Source organism: Prionailurus viverrinus, chromosome C1 (assembly GCF_022837055.1).
Source record: "Prionailurus viverrinus isolate Anna chromosome C1, UM_Priviv_1.0, whole genome shotgun sequence".
NCBI classification, from domain to species: domain Eukaryota; kingdom Metazoa; phylum Chordata; class Mammalia; order Carnivora; family Felidae; genus Prionailurus; species Prionailurus viverrinus.
The window spans coordinates 129298972-129308500 of NC_062568.1; the positions used below are offsets into that span (position 1 = coordinate 129298972).

General features: G+C 36.5%; 1 non-coding gene across 1 annotated transcript; it reads right to left on the reverse strand.

The window, feature by feature from the left end:
- Window positions 1-8097: 8097 nt before the first annotated feature.
- On the reverse strand, window positions 8098-8204 carry LOC125174145 (U6 spliceosomal RNA). Its single transcript, XR_007155276.1, has one exon. It is a non-coding gene; the product is annotated as a U6 spliceosomal RNA (small nuclear RNA).
- Window positions 8205-9529: the final 1325 nt, after the last annotated feature.

The following is a 9529-nucleotide window of genomic DNA, read 5'->3' on the forward strand; positions in this document are numbered from 1 at the left end:
TGATAGATGGACAGTAATATTTGTTAAATGCAAAGTGTGAGTGATCAAATTTCTCCCTCTTTATGTTACTTTTGGCATAAGAAGCTATAGTATTTTGAATTTAAATGCAAGTGCGGTTCTCTTAGCTTAGGGCAGACCCTGCAATGTATATGTTTTACAGTTTTTGAGCCTTACAGACTACTTTAGCAAGAATGTTCCTTGGAAAAGATATCTAAACAATAACAATCTTTATTGTAACCAATTATTTTGGAAAGCATTTTAACACTTTTAAGTAGAGAATTCATTCTAGCGTGTGTGTGAAATGACATAGGCCTAACTAGATCTGAACATTCCTTGTGGGGAGGCTTGGCTGCTGGGGTTGATTAGGTAAGGCCATTTGAAGCAGGATCACAGAGGTTATTATATTAGTCTATTCAAGCTGCCATAAGAAAATATCATAGATGGGTGACTTAAACAGAAGAAGTGTTTTATCACAGTTTTGGAGGCTGGAAGTCCAAGATCAGGATGCTGGCTTGCTTGGGGTCCAGGAAGAGCTCTCTTTGTGGCTGGCAAATGGTGCCTTTTTACAGTATCCTCACATAGCAGAGAAAGACAGCAAGAGCACTCTACTTACAAGGGCACTAATCTCATCACAAGGGACCCATCCTTATGGCCTCATATGAACCTAATTACCTCACAAAGGCTGTGTTTCCAAATAACATTACAACAGGGGTTAGGACTTTAACAAATGCATTTTGGCAGGACACAACTCAGTCCGTAGCATTCGTGTTGAGTTGATTGGATTTATTCTGAATTGTCTGCAGTTTCTTAAGCAGCTGAGCAACAGAGAATAAGATCATGGTCTATGTTTCAGGAAGATAATCCTGAGTAAGATGGACTGAAGAATAGTTATGATTAGCAATGTGGAAAGAGGAGAACTGTAGATGGAGGAGTTTACTGTAAGTGAGATGTCACAGATTTAAAATAAGGTGCTGGAGTGGAGAAAAGCAAAAAATCAAGGATTCATGAAAAATGAAGAACCAACAAGTTTGAGCAACCACTTAGGTATGGAGAATGAAGGAAAGGGAGGCATTAAAGTGCCTCTGAAATTTTGAGCCTGTACAATATGAAGAATAATGGTGCCGTTGATAGATCCAGAAAACTTTCCAGGGAGGAACCAAAGTTTGATGTGCAGAGGATGAAGAGTGGAAGGAATATCCCATTTTCCCAGCTAGGTGGCACCTGTGTGTGTATGCATCTATGTCTATATACCCATCTAAATAACAATGTGAGCTCACAGCTGAAGTCTATTTTTAATGTGAAGTGCTAGCTGGAAATAATTGAGTCATAAATTAATAAACTCAATATGACAAATATTTATTGAGCACTCTTTCTGAAAAAATGGGAGATCCAAAGACTAGTAGTCCTTGCCATCTGTCGGCTTACAATTTAGTGAGAAGTTCATGTATTTAAATAATATTAATTTAAAGTAGACTGAGATATTATGGTAGAGAAAATATTTTCTGTTAAAGGTAAATGTTCTAGGGGAAAGGTATTTAGTATTTAGAAATTTAGTATTTAGAAAAACTTCTACTTGGAGGGAGTGGAGCTTGATCTGATTTTTGAAAAATGGTTGGACTCAACAGAAATGAGATTATTCCAGAAAGAAGGTATCTCATGAGCAAAGATCCTGAGGTGAGAAAATGCAAAAGGGCGTGATTGAGAAAGAAAAGCAGAACATTCTGATGTAAGTGTAAAAAAGGTGGAAGTACATGGCAGAAGAAAGCATCCTTCCTAAATATCATGTGTTCTCAAAGAGGCAGTGTTACTCCAAAGGGAGGAAAAAAATAGTTCTTACTTAAAAAAAGCTTTTGGAAATGTTTATTGATTTATTTGGGCAGGGGGAGGGCAGAGAGAGAGGAGAGAGAGAATCCCAAGCAAGCTCCATGCTGTTAGCACAGAGCCTGACACGGGGCTTGATCCCATGAACCATGAGATCATGACCTGAGCTGAAATCAAGAGTTGGGACACTTAACTGACTGAGCCACCCAGTGCCCCTAAAAAATTTATTTTATTTTATTTTATTTTATTTTATTTTATTTTATTTTATTTTATTTTATTTTATTATTTTATTTTATTTTATTATTTTATTTTATTTTATTTTATTTTTTATTTTTGAGAGAGACACAGAGTACAAAGTGGGGGAGGGGCAGAGAGAGAGGGAAACACAGAATCTGAAGCAGACTCCAGGCTCTGAGCTGTCCTCACAGAGCTTGACGTGGGGCTTGAACTCATGGACAGTGAGATCATGACCTCAGCTGAAGTCAAAGCTCAACTGACTGAGCCACGCAGGCACCCCAGTTCTTACTTTTTAAATGAAAAAAGCACAGATATACATACAATAAATAATCAGGCACACAGTATATCTGTGGTATTGAAATTGTGTGTGGGTGATTAGAAAAAGAAATATCTAAGAAGACTCCTTAAGTTGAGGAACACTGATATTGATGGATTTCGGCAAAGCAATGAATTTTATGAAGCCGCCCAGAAGAGAGTAACTTGCTTTACCTGACTTCTGGTTCTGGTGATTTGAGGTGAGTGTAGGTAATTTGGGGAAAAATACTCTACAAACTCAAATTGTTAATGTAATTTTAGAAATTACATGTAAGGTAAATTATGCAAAAGTTGGTTTTCCCTGACTCATGGAGAGAATGACTTCCAAAATAATTTTACCCTTCTCTTGGATTCTGGTGACTTGGCATTATAAGGCACATGAATTGCAGGATGCTTTCAGAGCCCATTACGGTCATTAAATAATGAACATCCTTCAATCTCACCAATACCATTAAGAGTGACATCATCATTTTCTAAATCTAAAGACATAGACCTGTCCTTTTTCACATTGCAGAACAGTTTGGTGATAGATCTAAGATTGAAAGTTATTATTTTTATTCTAGGAGGTGCTGTCAGTTTATTTTAATCATTTTATTAGCAAGTATTTATGAAAACACAAAATGTGTATTTATTGTAAGTTCCAGGCCCTGTGGGGGAAAAGACTTAGAAGATTAGAAGTTACATTTACAGGTGTAATAGAGAGTTGGAGAAACAATATAGCAGCTCATGGGAATTTATGTTAGAATGAGTTCATGTAGTCATCTGATAACCTAACTTTGGTAAATAAACAATAAATAAATAAATAAATAAATAAATAAATAAATAAATAAATAAACAAACCCTTTAGCTTTTTTTGTGATGTGTATCTTTTTTAGGATAGTAACACTATGTTCAGTATCCAGTTTCACAAAACTAATCAGGAGTCACACAGAAATAAGCAGGAAGAATGATACAGACAATTTACATTAACCTTGGAAAACTAGAATCTGCTGTAACTCAGGAGGGGAAAAAAAGAATAAAGATTACAGTAGGAATGCGTGATAGATTATATTGCTGTTGATGAATATCTACTTCATCACCCTACTGAAGACTGACTTGGCCATGTGACTTGCTTTGGCCAATGAAGATGAATGGAAGTGACGTGTGTTACACCCAGGGAGAAGCTTTGAGATCAGGTTCACACTTTGCCAAACTCCTTTTCTCTGCTGTGATGCCCACAATGTTCCAGGGATGACTATGTCAGGCGAGTCCTACAATGAGCTACAGTCAGTCCACTATGACATGACCCATGAGTGAGAAATGGACCTCTGATTTTGTAAGCTAATGCAATTTTGTTTGTTACTACAGCACAGCCCTACCTAATCTCACTACTACTGAAAGCTAGGACGGCAAGGTATCAATGAGTAAATGCAATTCATGGGGTTGATTAATGAGAAGTATGGAAAATCCTTTCCTACAGAGAAAACCAGCTGGCTGGAACTCAGTAGGAGAGGCAATGATTATAGTTGAATGGTTCTTCAGTAGGTAAGGCAGTGTATTCACTGCTAGTTATGTTTTATGTGTATCTTTGGGCATATATCTATTTCAGTTAGCAGACAGAAGAATACAACTATTTTATGGGGAGGAAATAAGTAATGAAAAATAGTTGCTTCTTACTTTATTATTTTTCAACCATGCATTGCAATTCAAAATAATTTACCTCCCCTCAGAAAGTGGGAGGTTTCAAGGAAAAAAAAAAGCCTAACAGTTTGTTTGCCTGTGACCTTGAGTTAGGGTTTTCTATCATTCACTCATAGTATCTTCCAGTCCTATAACTTACTATTTGCATTTGAACATGCATCATATTGCTTCTCTGCCTTTCAGCTTTTATTATTTGAGTGTGACCACTATCACAACGGTAGCACTTCTTCAATGTTACTGATTTATGAAAGGGAAAAACCCATCCACGTGAAATGATGGTGATTAATAGATAATATTTTTAAAGCACTTAATTTTGAAGAATTTCCCTTGTATTATCCCTTTTATATCCTCACAACGATTCTGTGCAGCAGGTGCTACTATTATCCTGATTTATCAGTATAAGAAACTGAGGCACAGAAAGGTTAGAGTTGTACAGTTGCACAGAGACTGGCAGAGGATGGATTTAAGGATGTAGAAAGTTAGAAATAGGATCCAGGAAGCTATTTTCTAGTCTCTTGCTAATGAGTGGTACAAATTTAAACAATTCATATCTCTGGATCTGAGTTTTTCATGTTTCCAATAAAAAGAGTTTTTATGTTTCTATAAATCTCTGCATCATTAAATAACTACATTTAGATCACTTCATGCATTATGGGAAAGAATTGTGGCATATTAGAAAGGCTATAAGGTTTGGTGTGACACAAATGTGATGTCTGGCAAGTCTCTTAGCCTTACTGAACCTGTTCCTTATGGGTAAATTGTCAGTATTACCCATTTCAGGAATTTGTTGTCATGTCTAATTGAGATATTTTGGAGTTCTTTGCTAACAATATAAACAATATAAATAAAAGAAATGATCACCATGTGAAAGACACTATTCATCCATTCTTTTATTGAGCCACCCATCCATTCATCCATTAAATATTTATTAAGTGCCATTCACAAGGGTGGAGAGCAGGGTTACTTTCCTGTAAGGAGCTCATAGACTAAGTTGGAGATAGGAGAAGGGCCATATTGTCAAAGGGCTTGGACACCATGTTAGGGAGGTGAGATTTTAACCTGTTGGTGGTGGGAATCCATGGAAGGATTTTTAAGGAGAGGAATGTGACTAAATTTGTACGGAAACTATTAGTCTAGCAAGGCTGTGGGGAGATGGAGTGGAGGGAATGAGACAAGAGAGAAAATTGGTGACAGTAGTATAGCCTCTCCTTGTTGCCATCTGAGACATCAAGCAGTGTTTGGCCATAAGTAATTCTGAAACTGCAGCCATGAGAGACCCCTGTGTCTGCATGGATATCGAGGTGGCAAGAAAGGGACAAAAGGGACAAGAGTCTGTCAGCTATGTTGGCAAGGCTTATTCAGAGACTGCCGAAATTGTGTTGTTATTGGGGATTTGCCTCCACACACTCTACACTCCACCGTCCTGCACTAAGCTGGTACCCATGGAAGCACCAGAGGTACTAGGAATATAATAGGTGGGTATATAAACTTGATCTTACTTTGATCATTATATTGAGTCTGGTTTCCCTTAGAAGTCAATCCCCAGCAGAACTAATAAACATCAAACTGTGGGAAAATAGTCAATTTCTCTAAAATGTGTTATTCCTTTGTTCTATTGTTTTCTGGTAGAAGTATCAGAAGGTGGGAAAGCCAGAGGCCTAGATAAGCCAATAATTCTTTAATTAATTCCTAATCCTCCCCTGTCATTGACCCTAATAAATAAAAGCAGAAATCCAGGGATATAACATACATAGATCTTTCCAAATGTATAGATATATTTGCATACATCTTTTCACATATAGGAATCAAAATACTTTTTACCAAAATTTGTATTAGTAAATACAGAATATCATAGAATATAATAAAGTTGCCAACTCTGATACCAGGTGTCTGGTTTCAAATCCTGGCTCATCTTCTTGCGGTCTGTGTGACCCTGGATAAGTCATCTACTTCTCTGTGCCTCTATAAAATGGAGGAAATTGTGTTCCTACCAATTAAAAGTGTTTTGAAGGGTTCCATGAATATAAAGGGCTCAGAACAAGGTCTGGACCATCGGAAGAGCCTAAATAATGTTAATTCTTATTAACTGTATTAACTGTGGTTACTATTCATGCTGCTAAGGAGGCAAGTGTGCCTCCTCATGGGCCTTTCTAAACACAGAAGTATCAAATTTAAATGTAAGGCAAGCAAGAAGTTTGCCCTTAACTCAGCACAAGAGGCAAATAGAGTCAGAGAATGATGAGACAGAAACTTAGAACTGGGAGGGAAGTCCAGTTCTTTTTAGAGTCACCTTGTTAATTATAGCTTATGCATCTCAGACATTTCCAAACCCCTCTTCCCTAGCAGAACTGATTTTGGTGTTGTCTATTCCCTGTTCCCCATTGTCTCCCTGAGCCTGAGCCTCAGCCTGGACCCCTCTGACTTAACAGATGTACTAGCACAGACCTTCTGCTTTCCAAGTGTCAGAATTTCTGGGTTCTCACCATCAGCCAAACTCCTTGGCACAGTATGTATCTGAGTGGCTTATAAACAGGGCTGTGTCTGAGTTGGTGCTAATTCCTCCTGCACCAGAAATAGTTAATAATCTCCTTGCAGGTGCTTTCAAATTGACTTCCTGGTAGAGCAGCAATAATCAGTACCATCACACCCTAACTTTACTCTAGATTGCTAAGTCTTTGAACTTAGGGGCTGGTTTTTATTAAAATGATGAATTACTGTATGGATGCAGTAGGGATTCCCTCTACTTAACTCACAAAAATATCAAAAAAGGAAGCAATGGAATAAACTGCCTGGTAAATATGATTTTTAAAAACTTGAAAAATTACCACAAAAAAGAAATGGAGGTATTAGCTAATGCTATGTTGGTTATCATTTTGTAATATATAAATGTATGAAACCAACATGTTGGACACCTTATATGAAACTTACACAATGCCATGTGTCAATTATGTCTCAATAAGACTGGAAGAAAAAAAACTTAAAAAAAAACTTACAATGTCAAAAATCATAGACAATATTAAAATGCAGTTGACAAATTTGGAAAATTTTATGAGTTAGGATGACTGTGTAATTAACTTCTTAAGATGTCAATAAGGTGTAAAAGTCAATAAGGAAAATACTGAAAATGGAGCAAACATAAGACATTTGTGGCATTTTGCAGATGACATGATATTATACATCGAAAATCCGATAGACTCCACCAAAAGTCTGCTAGAACTGATACAAGACATTTGTGGCAGAAATAATTAAAATCAATAAATATGACAGATTTTCAACTTCACTAGTGATCATATAAACATAGATAATGGAAAGTTACTTTTTTTTTGCCTATGAAATTGGTAATGATTAAAATAGGTAATCATGATGAAGCTACCATAAAAGTTCTCTCTTATGTTGTCTAAACAGTACAATAGTTCAGGAACAGAATCTGACCATATGTTAGCAAGGGCTAGCCAAAGACCTTAGAAGAATCCAAACATTTGATTCAGTGATTTCAGTTCTAGAAATGTCCTCTATTGAATTAGGGGTCCATAAAAAGATTGTCGTACAAAGATGTTTACTACAATCTTGGTTATAATAGCAACTAAACTCAGTGACATCAACAACAACAAAATAGCAAAACAAGCAAAAACAAAAGAACCTGTAAATGTGTATTTTTAATGAGTTAAAGGTGGAGAGTGATCCCACAAATTATGGTTCACTCCTATGGTAGTATTATTACCCACCATATTTTTAAAAAGCTTTTATTTAAATTCCAGTTGGTTAGTTCACAATGTGATATTAACTTCAGGTGTACAATTTAGTGATTTAACACTTCCATACAACATCTGAGGCTCATCACAAGTGCCCTCCTTATCCCCATCACCTATTTATTAACCCATCCCCCCACACACCTCCCTTTTGGCAACCATCAGTTTGTTCTCTATAGTTAAGAGTGTTTCTTGGTTTGCCTTTCTCTCTCTTTTTTTTCCTTTGCTCTGTTGCTTTGTTTATTCAATTCCACATGTGAGTGAAATCATATGGTGTTTGTCTTTCTACCTGTGCAAAAATATGGAATGCTTCATGCGTTTGTGTGTCATTCTTGTGCAGAGGCCATGCTAATCTTCTCTGTATCATTCCAATTTTAGTATATGTGCTGCTGAAACGAGCACTACCCAACATATTTTTAATGCATCCATTATTAACCATGTTTAGAAATAATTTTTAATAACATGAAAATGCATGTCTCCATCATACTTCATTATATATATTATATATGATAGACATACCAAGCTGTTATTAACCATGTTTTGGAAGAACTTTTATTAACTTAGGGATATATACATACATATATCATAATATATGTAAATATGATAATACACAATTACATCATAATAAAATATTGCCTACATTTAAAAAGTAAATCTACACAGATACACAAACACATACACTGTAGAAAAAAGACTGGAAGGAAATAAAACCTTAACTGCATGTAATTGCTGTTTGATAGAAATGATGGGGCTAAAAGACACTTAAAATAGCATGAACAATCCTGCTATAGAGATGTGATTTATGCAGCATTTTTGCATACTTCTCAAATTGAGCCTCACCACAATTCTGTGGGTAAGTACAGGCAGGTATTATTTCCCCTTTGCATAGAGAAAGGTGCTGAGGCTTAGGGAGGTGCTTGGTTTAATCAAGGTCAAAAGGCAGAGCTGAAATATGAACACGGGTCATTTGACACCGTATCTGAAGCTGCTTTCACAAAAATAAATTGACTAAGATCATATGGCTAGAAAATCTATAGCTATAGGGACTCCAGGAAATGGTGAGAACTTGCAGTAACAATTCTTGAAAGTTTCACAGCTGTTGATAAATAGGAAAAGTCGAATGAGATTCTAAGTAAATGCAGACGGAAGTTTCTGCAGGCTTAAAAGAAATTATTTATTACTCACAGTATCTTAGCATACTGGCTGAATAGAAGAGCCATGAGTCACCCCTGAGATTTTTGAGGGAAAGCAAATGGGTATTATCCCAGTCTATACAAGAGACAAACTCATAAATAAGAGAAGAATACACTTGACACTCCCACACACTGAGACTGTGGCCAAAAGGAAGGTAAATTTCACATTCCTGACTTCTGAATCATGAAGTGGTTTCATATTCTTATACCCCAAACAGGGTATGCTACTGAGGGGTCCTCAAGGCTTGTTCACAGGTGAGTCTGAACAAATGCATTTCTTCCTGAGATGCATACCTCTCTACTTTAATTTAGTTCCCTTTGTATTCCATTTTGTGTTCCCAGTAAAAACAAAAGCACTCTTACTCAAGAATTTTGGAATTAGGAAAATGAGCATTGGAGTAACTTTATACTCATCTGGAAGACACAACATGTAACCTTTACCCCTCCTTCATTTGAAGAAAACAACTATACTGTGGTTGGTACAGGAAGTCCCTGTGGGGTATCTCCTGGGTGCCAATTATTTTTATCACTCAT